Source organism: Pseudopipra pipra, chromosome 25 (genome assembly GCF_036250125.1).
Source record: "Pseudopipra pipra isolate bDixPip1 chromosome 25, bDixPip1.hap1, whole genome shotgun sequence".
NCBI lineage: Eukaryota > Metazoa > Chordata > Aves > Passeriformes > Pipridae > Pseudopipra > Pseudopipra pipra.
In genome coordinates this window covers 3,925,861-3,936,181 of record NC_087573.1, presented here as the reverse complement: position 1 = coordinate 3,936,181, position 10,321 = coordinate 3,925,861, and positions in this window count along the sequence as shown.

Sequence of the window (10,321 nt, the reverse complement as noted above, 5' to 3'; positions counted from 1 at the left end):
GCTGCAAATTATACAGAAGCCCAGCCTGAGTCACACCAATTAATCTCTGCATCCGCAGCTCCACTCGCTGCTTCTCCTGCCTCTCCTGCACGTGGGTTCTAATCAACCATCTCAGCCCGTTCCCATAGAAACTGAGCAGCACATCACTACAGAGTCAGGCTGCTGGGCCTTTTTAAGTTATCATCAGAGCTTTATTCTGCTCCTCAGAAAGCCAGGCTGGTAGCTGGGGCTGGGGCTGGCCACTCTGCCTGGGCAGAGAGCAGGACTCAGCAGTGAGTGACCCCGTGCTGGCACCCGGCAGTTTGCTGCCAATATTTGCATCTCATGACTCTTTTCCAGCTGCAGCTTAGACAGGGAAGAGAGGAGAGAGGAGAGGGGAGAGCCACGGATGTTCCTTGGCCTGTTGGCACAAGGAGGAGCCACTGTTGGTTCTTTTACCAATGTGTCAAAAGCTGGTTTCATCATCTGTGATAAGAGCGATAAAAAAACATGTCCCCTTCCACCTCTGCCTGTTCCATGGCCACGTTCCACCTCTCTGGGAGTGTGGGCTGCACTCTGGATCCTGGGGCAGTGGAGAGGTCAGGGGAATTCAGCTTCTCCACTGCCCACCTGTGCTTCCTCTCTGCAGCCACCACTGCCAGAGCATCCCAGGAGGGTTTCATCATTATCATCATCATCCTCAGCTCCCTACTGTTCCTCAGCTGTGGGTTCCAAAGGGCTTTGGAGAAAGGAGGTGATGATCCCTTGCCAAACCCTTTATGCAGGGAAATGGTGTTCAAAGCCTCCAGTTTGGCTGATGTTCATTGGATGTTTATAAAGAAGATTCTGCAAAAGTTCTCTCCCTGGGTGTCCTTAACTGGGGCACAGACACCCGGGGTTCCAGGGGATCTCTCCACATAAAGCCAGGCAGAGCCATCCAAAGATCCCACTCCACTGGGGAGAGCAGCAAGGAGCCAGTGAATCTCAGAGCTGCATGGGAAGCCTTAGATCTTCAGCCTGGAGTTTTGTTTTTCCATCAAAAGCTGCTAATATAAATATTTACTGGCAACTTTTCCCATTCTGTTAGTGACAGAGCTTTGTGCAGGCTGAGTTTCTTAAGGAAATACTTTAAAAATCTACTTGATGTGTTCAAATAATCTCCAATGCATTTATTTAATTTGCCTTTTTTCTTTCCAGGAGTGAAACTCCTGCACATATGGCTATGCTTATGCAACTAGTTGATTAGATTTTACATTTCCATGTGTAATTTATGGGAAATTGCCCACAGATTCATTAAAAAACCCATCCTTTAAATATGTCCTGAATAATCTCTTCCATGCATTTTATATATAGAACAAAAATGGGGTGATTCTGTATTCTAAAGGGACACCTACTGATAAGAACACATTGTATTTTTAACAGTTTAAATGCAGGATATAGAAAGTGTCTATCTTGCTGGGACTTTAAATCCCCACTAAAATGCATTTCGAGGCATCAATCAGTACCAAGTCAATGTACAAGAATTGCTTTAATAAATCTAAATAGAGGTGTCAGGCTCTAAGTGCATTGCACATTAAATACAATCTGATTCTTCATCGAATGTATTGATTGTTATCATTAAGAGCAGATCTGTTACCCTTGCTGAGCAGGGGGCTGACAGGAGTGACAGCACAGGCTGCACGGCTCCAAACAGAGAAAGGATGGCTTATGTGCAGCCTGGGAAATATCCCAGAATCCCAGCATGGTTTGGGTTGGAAGGGACCTCAAAGCTCTTCTCTTTCCACCCCCTGCCACGGGCAGGGACACCTCCCACCAGAGCAGGTTGCTCCAAGCCCTGTCCAAACTGGTCTGAAGGTCAACTCCATGTGCATCTTCTGAGAACTGGCTGAAAGCCCTGGGGTGAGGCAAGAGCTCATCCCCGAGGTGGGGATGGTGGGGATAGTGGGAATGGTGGGCACAGCTCACACCTCTGCTCTGGACACAACCCTGTGCCCTGCACTGACCCAAACCACTGAGCCATGGCTGTAGCGAGTTGTTCATCACTCACACACAGACCATGATTGCAAAATAAAGTGTTCAACCCACTGCCCTTACATTTTCTTTAACTCCTTTAACCAGTTCAGGACAAATATTCCATAAATATATATTGTCTCCAAAAGGCCATTTTCCAAGCGTGGGTTTGATGTACAACAAGCTGTTCCAACGTCTGATTTATAAGGCACATGAAGTTTCTGACTGAAAAAAAGAAAGATGATGGATTTCTCAGGTGTCTCACTGATTTATTGACCACGTGGCAATTGATTAGTCATGTCAGCAACTTCATAAGTAACACAATTAATTCTGAAGTTATCCCCAAGTTATCCAAGTCCTGTGTCACTGATGAATTCGTGATGGGACTGAGTTACAGGCTGGCTCTGAACTTGACTGACTCTGAAATAAGTCACCGAGCTGAGTCGTAAATCACGCGAGACGGATCCGGGCGCAGTGCTGAGTCACAGGCACGTTGTTGGATCACACACAGCCCGATTTATGGGCTGGTGAGGCGGCCCCTGCTCCGTCTCAGGGTTTGGGAGTAAATGCCCAAGTGTAAATCTGGGCTGCCGTCATCAAATGTCACCTTGTTTGGGGACACAAAGCGCCCACGGGCAGAGCCGTGACGCTCCTGTCACACACACGAGCACACCGGGATAAGCACCGACATCTCCTTGCAGATGAAGCACTCCAGGTGTGCCTCATGTCTCCTTTCCCACTCCCCTCATGGGGCACTGACTCCACAGCAAGCCTGGCTGGCACTGGCATATTGTAGGCTATTAATTAAGATGTCATTTACAGGCCCGCTGGGTGACCTTAATTAAACTATAAAATGGCAAACACTAATAAGAAGGATGATCTCCCTGTGGGGGGTGAATCAAACACATTAACCTCCTGGTGAGGAATTCTTTCTTCATCTGACAGAGATCTCCCAGCTCGCTGCAAGGTGTCCTCAGTGTCACTGACAGTGGCAGTGCTGGGCTGCTCGTGGGACACCTTCCTCCAGCACCCGCAGCGTGGCAGAGCTGTGACTCCTCTTGATGGAGAACTCCTGCAGCCTTCAGAGCATCAGACACTTCTTTGAAGGACCACCAAGATGGGGTTGCCTTCTCCATTCCCTTCTCCTTCTGAAGGTCTGCTCTACTTTCAGTTTATTACCCCAAAACGAGGTGGAGATCCCCAGAAACTCCGGGGATGTACACGGAGCTCTTTCTGTTTGTTTTCCTTCCCGTGCATTGCTCCGATGCTGTTACACTAAACACTCATTTCATATTCCCAGGAGGTGAGGGAGATGCCATGGGAGACACATTTACATCTGTAAACTGCAATCAAAACTAATTAAACCCAACACAAATACTGATTAATAGAAGAGGGAACCTGATGCCAAGTCCCATGGCCCCATCCCAAATAACAGTGGCTTCTTTTTTAAGACTCAGATTTGCTTGCTCTCTTTCATTCCCAACATCTGGTGGCACATCTCCAGCTCCTGGCTCTGAGGCAGCTGTACTGCATTTGGAAGTGACACAGGGAAAACCATCTGACATCCAGAGCTCTGCCTGAAATGCAGCTTCTCTTTAACAATTCACCACTGGGACAACACTATGATACAAGATGAGCTACATCCCTGTGCTCATTTTGTACCAGGCCACTGGTTCCAGTTTATTTCATTAAAGCTGAATTTATTCCAGCAAAGCAGTTAAAATATTCATTACCAGCCTTGCCACCTTTAAGAGCCCCTGTTCCCTGTGCACCATCCCAGATTCCTGTCTCCAGGCACTGTTTCTCCAGGTGAGGTCTCAAATGGAACAGGCACTAACAGGAGGGAGCTGGAGGTGCAGAAACAACTCCCACCGGTGCGAGTGGCCACATCAGCACCTTGTCAGCAACCTCATGGTGAGCACAAGCAGCAGGAAAAACCCTCTGCACATGGACTCAGGGGGAAAAGTGCAGAGCACAAGGCTTGTTAAACATGTAACACACATGGAGCACTGAGGGGAACTGGGGGAAACAGTTCTCAGTGGAGCAAAAAGCCAGTTTGTTTAAAAAGCAAAGTATTGATTATCGAGGAGAGAAAACAAGCAGAACCACTGGGCGGGGAATGAGGGATGGACACTTCCAGGAATATCGATTTGGAAGCGGCAACTGTGGCATCAAACATCAGCTCTGTCCAGGGAGGCACGGACCCACCTGCCTGAGCACTGGCAACAGGACCCTGAGCACCCAGCCCTGCCCATCCCACCAAGTGATGGGGACCAGGGAACAGCCAGCCCAGGGCAGGAGGGGCTGGGCTGAGGGATGGAGGCAGGGAGCAGGGTAAGGGACACCCCTCCCAGTCCCAGGGGAGGCAGACTTGCTGCTTCTCTTTCAATTCCAGCACCTCCAGGTCCCAGCTCTGAGGCAGGGATGTGCCACAGACAAGTAAAAATGCCTGTGAAGCACCAGTATGACACGGGCTCCTCTGGCTTTTCCCTCTGCAATGAGCCTTTACTGGGACGGTGCCTGGTAGTCACCATTGTCAAATCACCTTTTTCCACAGCAAAAGGCTATTTTGCCCAGGCAGCCAGTGGGGATTTTATTGTTTAAATAGTGTGAAATCCTTCTTTATGAGGCCACTTGCCTTCTGGTCTGTAAGAATGGCCTTTTGCAGCATCCAACGCTCCCTGTTATCCCCGGTGCTATTTGTCAGAGACACAGCCTGTCCTCCCCACCAGCTCCACAGGTGCTGCCTTTGAGGATTTAAAGATAAAGTGAGGGATGCTGCAGGTGGGAACTGCCAGGCACCACAGCCACAGGTGGTTAATCTTCCCATTTCTTGCACAGGATTTTAACAGCGTTTCCTTGTGGAAATGGGAGGTTTGCCCTGATAACACCTCCTGGGCTTTGCTGTTTGAGGCTTCCAATTCAAAGGGGGGGTTGGAAAAGACAAAGCCAAATATTAACCAAATATTGACCAGACCCCAGAGAGCCACAGGGCACTCCTGCATTATCCCAGGAGTGGTATCAGCCTAGAGAGAGGCAGAGATGGGGTGTGAGGGGTCTGCTGGTTGGGAAATGCCCCAAGGGCTCCTTGTCCTCAGCCACCCGACAGTGATGTTGGTGAGCTCAGTGTTCAGACACCCCACGTGTTGAGGGCACCAGCTCACTTGTCAGTGTGATCAGATAACGTTGATATCCCACCTTCAGCTCAACTTATTAACCCACGGCCCCTTTCAAACAAAATATCACATCACTTAATTATTTCTTGGCTGACCATTTGAAAATGCCACCAGGTGCTGAGAACATGACACCCTTGCCTTTTGCCAGGAACTGGAGTCAGACTCCGTGTCACCCTCTGACAGGAGCATCGTAAAACTGCATTAATCAAGTTGTGTATCAGTCACGAAAATTGAGGAGTAATTTGTCAAAGTCACGGCCGGGCTCAATAACCGTTCGGAGATGACTAAGTAATTAATCAATAATGTGTTCTCACCTTTTCATTTCCCAGGGTTTCTGTGACTTGCACAGAGGAATGACTGGAAAATAAAGCGCTGGGTTGTCTGGTGGGTTCAGAAACGTTGGCTGGTGTTAACTGGGGGGTTGATTCAGCCGGGCTGGGCACCTCCCCTCCTCTCCTGCACGTCAGCAGGGTTTGTGCAGCCCAGCCCCACCGGGAGCTGCACCTCACAGAGATGGGTGCTGGTGCCCAGAAGGCCATGTCAGGCCAGGTGGCACTGAACAGAGCCCAAGGCATGAGCAGAGGAACCATTAAAGGGACAGAAAGCATTGCCAAGGACTTCTGTTCCCAGCCAAACTCCTGGATGGATCCTGCTGACAAGGTGGATCACCCCAGAGCCAGACACATGCTCCAATTCCTCAATCAAAACCAGGCTTTTAACCCCAATGCTCACCCCATAACCTAAATAACTATTTACCAGAGATCCCGTTAGTTAGTCTAAATTCTTCTTTCTTAAAGTTCTTGAAATAACACCCTCTAATGCAATCCCAGAATAACCCATCAGCAAAATGAAAAATTTCCCTGCGAGACTGAGCTGCTGCTTCTTCAATGCCCAAAAAGTGATAATTTGATTAATAAAATGGTCAGATTTGCAGTACCACAGGGCTTTTCAACTCAGAATCAATCACTTTACATCTATTACTCAGTGCTGGATTCACTGAACGCATTGTTGAACTCATTGAAAACTGTGTTAGTAATATTAAGTAATTAGTGAGATTAATGCTGTTGCAGAGCTATAACCTGGGCAGAGTCCAGATTGATTAGAGTTAATTATCTTCTGTCTGCTTAAATAATTTATATTCTGATTTGCCTGCTATGTAAGAGCAGAAAGCCCTGAAGGAAGATTCCCATCCTTGGCATGGTCACGCACGTTCCCGATGGATAAGAAAGACACCTCTCACCATTGTCTCCTCCTCTTCCTCTTCCTCTTCCTCCAGTTAATTTTGTGCATCCAGACACTCTGGCAGTGCCCACCACTCAGCCCTGTCACCCACCTGCATTCTGGATGGATTGGGCACCCCTGTGTTGGCTGCAAAGCCAAAATTCTCTGCAAAGCCAAAATATTCCCAACTGAATCCACGGATTCCACACACTGTTTGGCCCAGAGGGTGGATGAAGTAATTTATGCGTGGTCCTGCCTTTCTAATCAAAATTTTATTATTATAAATGATTGCAAAAGTTTTCATATTCTACATTTTGTCTTTGCAGGGAATTTTAAACACTCTAATTTTGTCCCTTGGTGCTGGTGTGTGTGTAATAATCCCGTTGATCCATATTCATATCCTCCCAGCCTCACAGCTCCTGCAAGGATTTCACAACTCACTGAATCGTTTTCTTACAGAACTGAATATCCACAATATTTATTATTGTTATTAATGAACATGATCTCAGCCCCTTTAATAATCACAGGACATGATTCCCAGTGTATTTAAATAATTGATTGGCTTAGAGCTCACTAATATGAATACATCCACGAGTATTTAATGGGATCGTTACTTGATCCTGGCTCCGTGCACTGTATCATGTTACCAATAAATCAATTATGCATCCCTCTGCCTGTAGGATCTCACTCCTGGTGGCTCAGAGGACCAGGCTGGGCTCGGAGCACTGTGGAAGGAGGTGGCCAGTCCTTCTCCACAGGACTCCAGGCACAGCCTGGCACACGTGGGGAGGCTGAGACCAGAGTAAAGCACATCATTAGAAGGAAATGGAGCATGTGCTAATTTGTCCGTGTTCTCAGTTAGCAGGCATTTATTAGGGGTGTCTGACTTACTCATATCCAGGTCAGCCTGCTAATATTATATTAACCTCTGGTGCCACTGATGCGTGCAGGAAAAACTCAAACCACACTTTGCAGGCATTTTTGTGCCCATCCCGAGACACCTCCTGACCACGCTCAGCACTGGTCAGCCCTACCCTGGAGAGGGGCTCCTGTCTCTGGGGGTCTGAGCCTGAAAGGAGGGGATTGGTACCCTCAGGAGACAGGGAAAAGGGGATTGGGACCTCTGTGAGACAGGGAACAAGGGACTGGGAACACTGTGAGACAGGAATGGGGGGTTGGGATCCCTGGAAGACAGGGAGCAGGGGATTGGGACCCCCATGAAACAGGGAAGAGTGGATCAGGACCCCTGTAAGACAGAGGACAGGGGATTGGGAACCCTTTGAGACATAGGACAGGGGACTGGAAACCCTGTGAGACATAGGACAGGGGACTGGAAACCCTGTGAGATGGGGCAGAGGATCAGGACTCCCATGAGACAGGGAACAAGGGATCAGGATCCCCATGAGGGAGGGAACAAGGGATCAGGATCCATGAGAGAGGGAACAAGGGATTGGGATCCCCATGAGACAGGCAGCAGGGGATTGGGATTTCCATGAGACAGGGAGCAGAGGATCAGGGCTCTCATGAAACAGGGAATAGGGGATGGGAAGCCTTGTGAGACAGGGAGCAGGGGACTAAGATTTCCATGAGATAGGGAGCAGGGGATGCTGAACGTGCCACGAGAGCCAGTGCCAGATCACAGACTGAAGTGCTCCTGCAAATGCCGACAAAACCATACGCATATTTTCATTTTTGCCTATTTGACCCATTAACTAACTGCAGAATATCTCAGTAATCCCCAGCAGATGAGCATCAGAGCAGACCTGTGGTCCAGGCTAATCCCTTTATTATGGAGCAACGCTATGGAAATCAAATACCAGCAGTAGGTCGGGAGATTAACAACAAGCTGGGAAATGCACAAATTAAATTGCATCCTCCCTCGCTGTTCTGCCCCAGCCAAGGGCTCTGTTTCTGCTGTGGCCACTGCAGACCCCCCCCTCCAGCAGGGAAACAAGGCTAGAAATCACTTTATAAAAATGAGCCTCTATTTAATCCCTTATGCAGGCAGCAAGCAGAGCCTGCCCAGGATGATCCCATGTCCGTGCAGCCCCTCATCTCCATATGCCTTTGTCCTGGGAAGGTGAGAGCATGATTCAATGATTCAATGATTCAGTGATTCAATGATTCTATGATTCAACGATCTGGCTTTGCCAAGTGTGTGGGGATCCAGATCTGGAGATAAAGAGGAAGGACAGCTGGGTCTTGGGACTCCTGACTTTTCCTGCCAGCTCAGGATGGGAGTCAGGGATAGGGCTTTACCTGCAGCAGGATGGGACATGGGCACTGCTCCCTGGTGCAGTGCCACCTCTGCAGTGGTCCCCAGGCTGAGCAGGGACACCTCCTAGGTTGCTCCAAGCCCTGTCCAACCTGGCCCTGAACACTTCCAGGGATGGGGCAGCCACAGCTTCTCTGGGCAACCTGTGCCAGGGCCTCCCCACCCTGTTCAGCACTGACTGCTCAAGGGCCAGATGGAGCAGGGGAGGGCAGGGAGGGCTGTGCCAGAGCTGCTGGACAGGGCTGGGGTCTCTGGAGCAGGTGGCAGTGAGGGTCACTGACCCTCATCCACACCAGGCACATGGTGGGATTCTTGAGGGTGTCCTGTGCAGGGCCAGGAACTGGACTCGATGATCCTCCCTTCCAACTCAGGGTATTCAGTGATTCTGTGATCCCCAGGGATCCTCCTGGGGCCCAGCAGGATTCGGGCTGCCTGCAGCAGGGCCAGCTCTGCCCTGACCCCCAGCAGTGGTTCCTGCCCTGACTCTGCTTTTATTGCATGGTAGCATCTGAATGAATATTTTATTCATTTCCCTTAAGAACATCTCCACAAATGCACATTTGAATAAAACATGAGGACGTGTTTTTGGAAGAGCCATCTAATGCTTCAAACAGCCCCATCACAGAGTATGAACCAGAGCAGACACTGTGCCGTTGTATTTTTATCTTGGTGACTCTAATGGAGTCCCACAGCATCCAGGGCAATGGGGAAGGTGCTCATGGCCCTGTGTTCCCATATCCTGGCAGTGGGGCTGTGGCTGCTGTTGGTTTCTGCCCCAAGTGCTGGCAGGATGGGGCAGCGTGTCTGGATGCTGGAGCCATTTGCTTCACAGCCCCAAAACAGGGATATATCTACTTACAAACATGCCAGAGGGGAAAAAAAATGAAGTTTCTTTGTGAAAGGTGTTGGCAAAGCAGAAAAATCCTGTCCCACGTGCTCATATCCAAACACAAGTGCCAGAACATCCCCCTGCATCTGCCTCCTGTGTGAATCCCATAAGTTGGATGAGATGGACTCTGCTTCTCGTATGTTAAGCCAATTCTGGGCTTCTGTATTCCTAAACACACCATGGGAGATGCTCAGGGATGTTTTTTCATAGCCAAGGTGGTTCTAGCGAAAAAATCTTGCTGCTCCTGGGAAAGACAAAATGCTTTTCCTCGTTTGAATTCGCCGAAAAGCAGCAATAAAGCAAATGGGCAGAGAGGAGCAAGCGGAGCGATGGCAGGAGGATGGAGAAGGCAGAGGTTACAGGCAACAGGAGCCAATTAAGCCTGAGAGGAGGAAATTTAACTCCACTGAAAGAAAATGTTCCTCCAGCCCTAAACTGGGCTGTTCAGCTCATCCATGCAAGAGGCCACTGACAGCAGGTTCCCAGCAAGGTGGTGGAGGAGCAGCACTGGCAGAAGTCACAAAGGTGGCACCAGTTGGAGCAGAAAAACATCAGGGAAAGGGAACCAGCTTTTGGGGAAGGAGACAGACCACATCTGGCCCGAATGCACCGTGACTGGCTGAGGGAAAAGGCACCAAGGACTTGACTCTTGGAGGCATCACCTTCTCCCACAGTGACACAGAGTTCACTGTCCAGGCAAGCACAGCCCAGCCCTGCCCCACCAGCAGCATCCCTTGGAAAGCTCCAGCTCTGGAATGGCTTGGCATCACT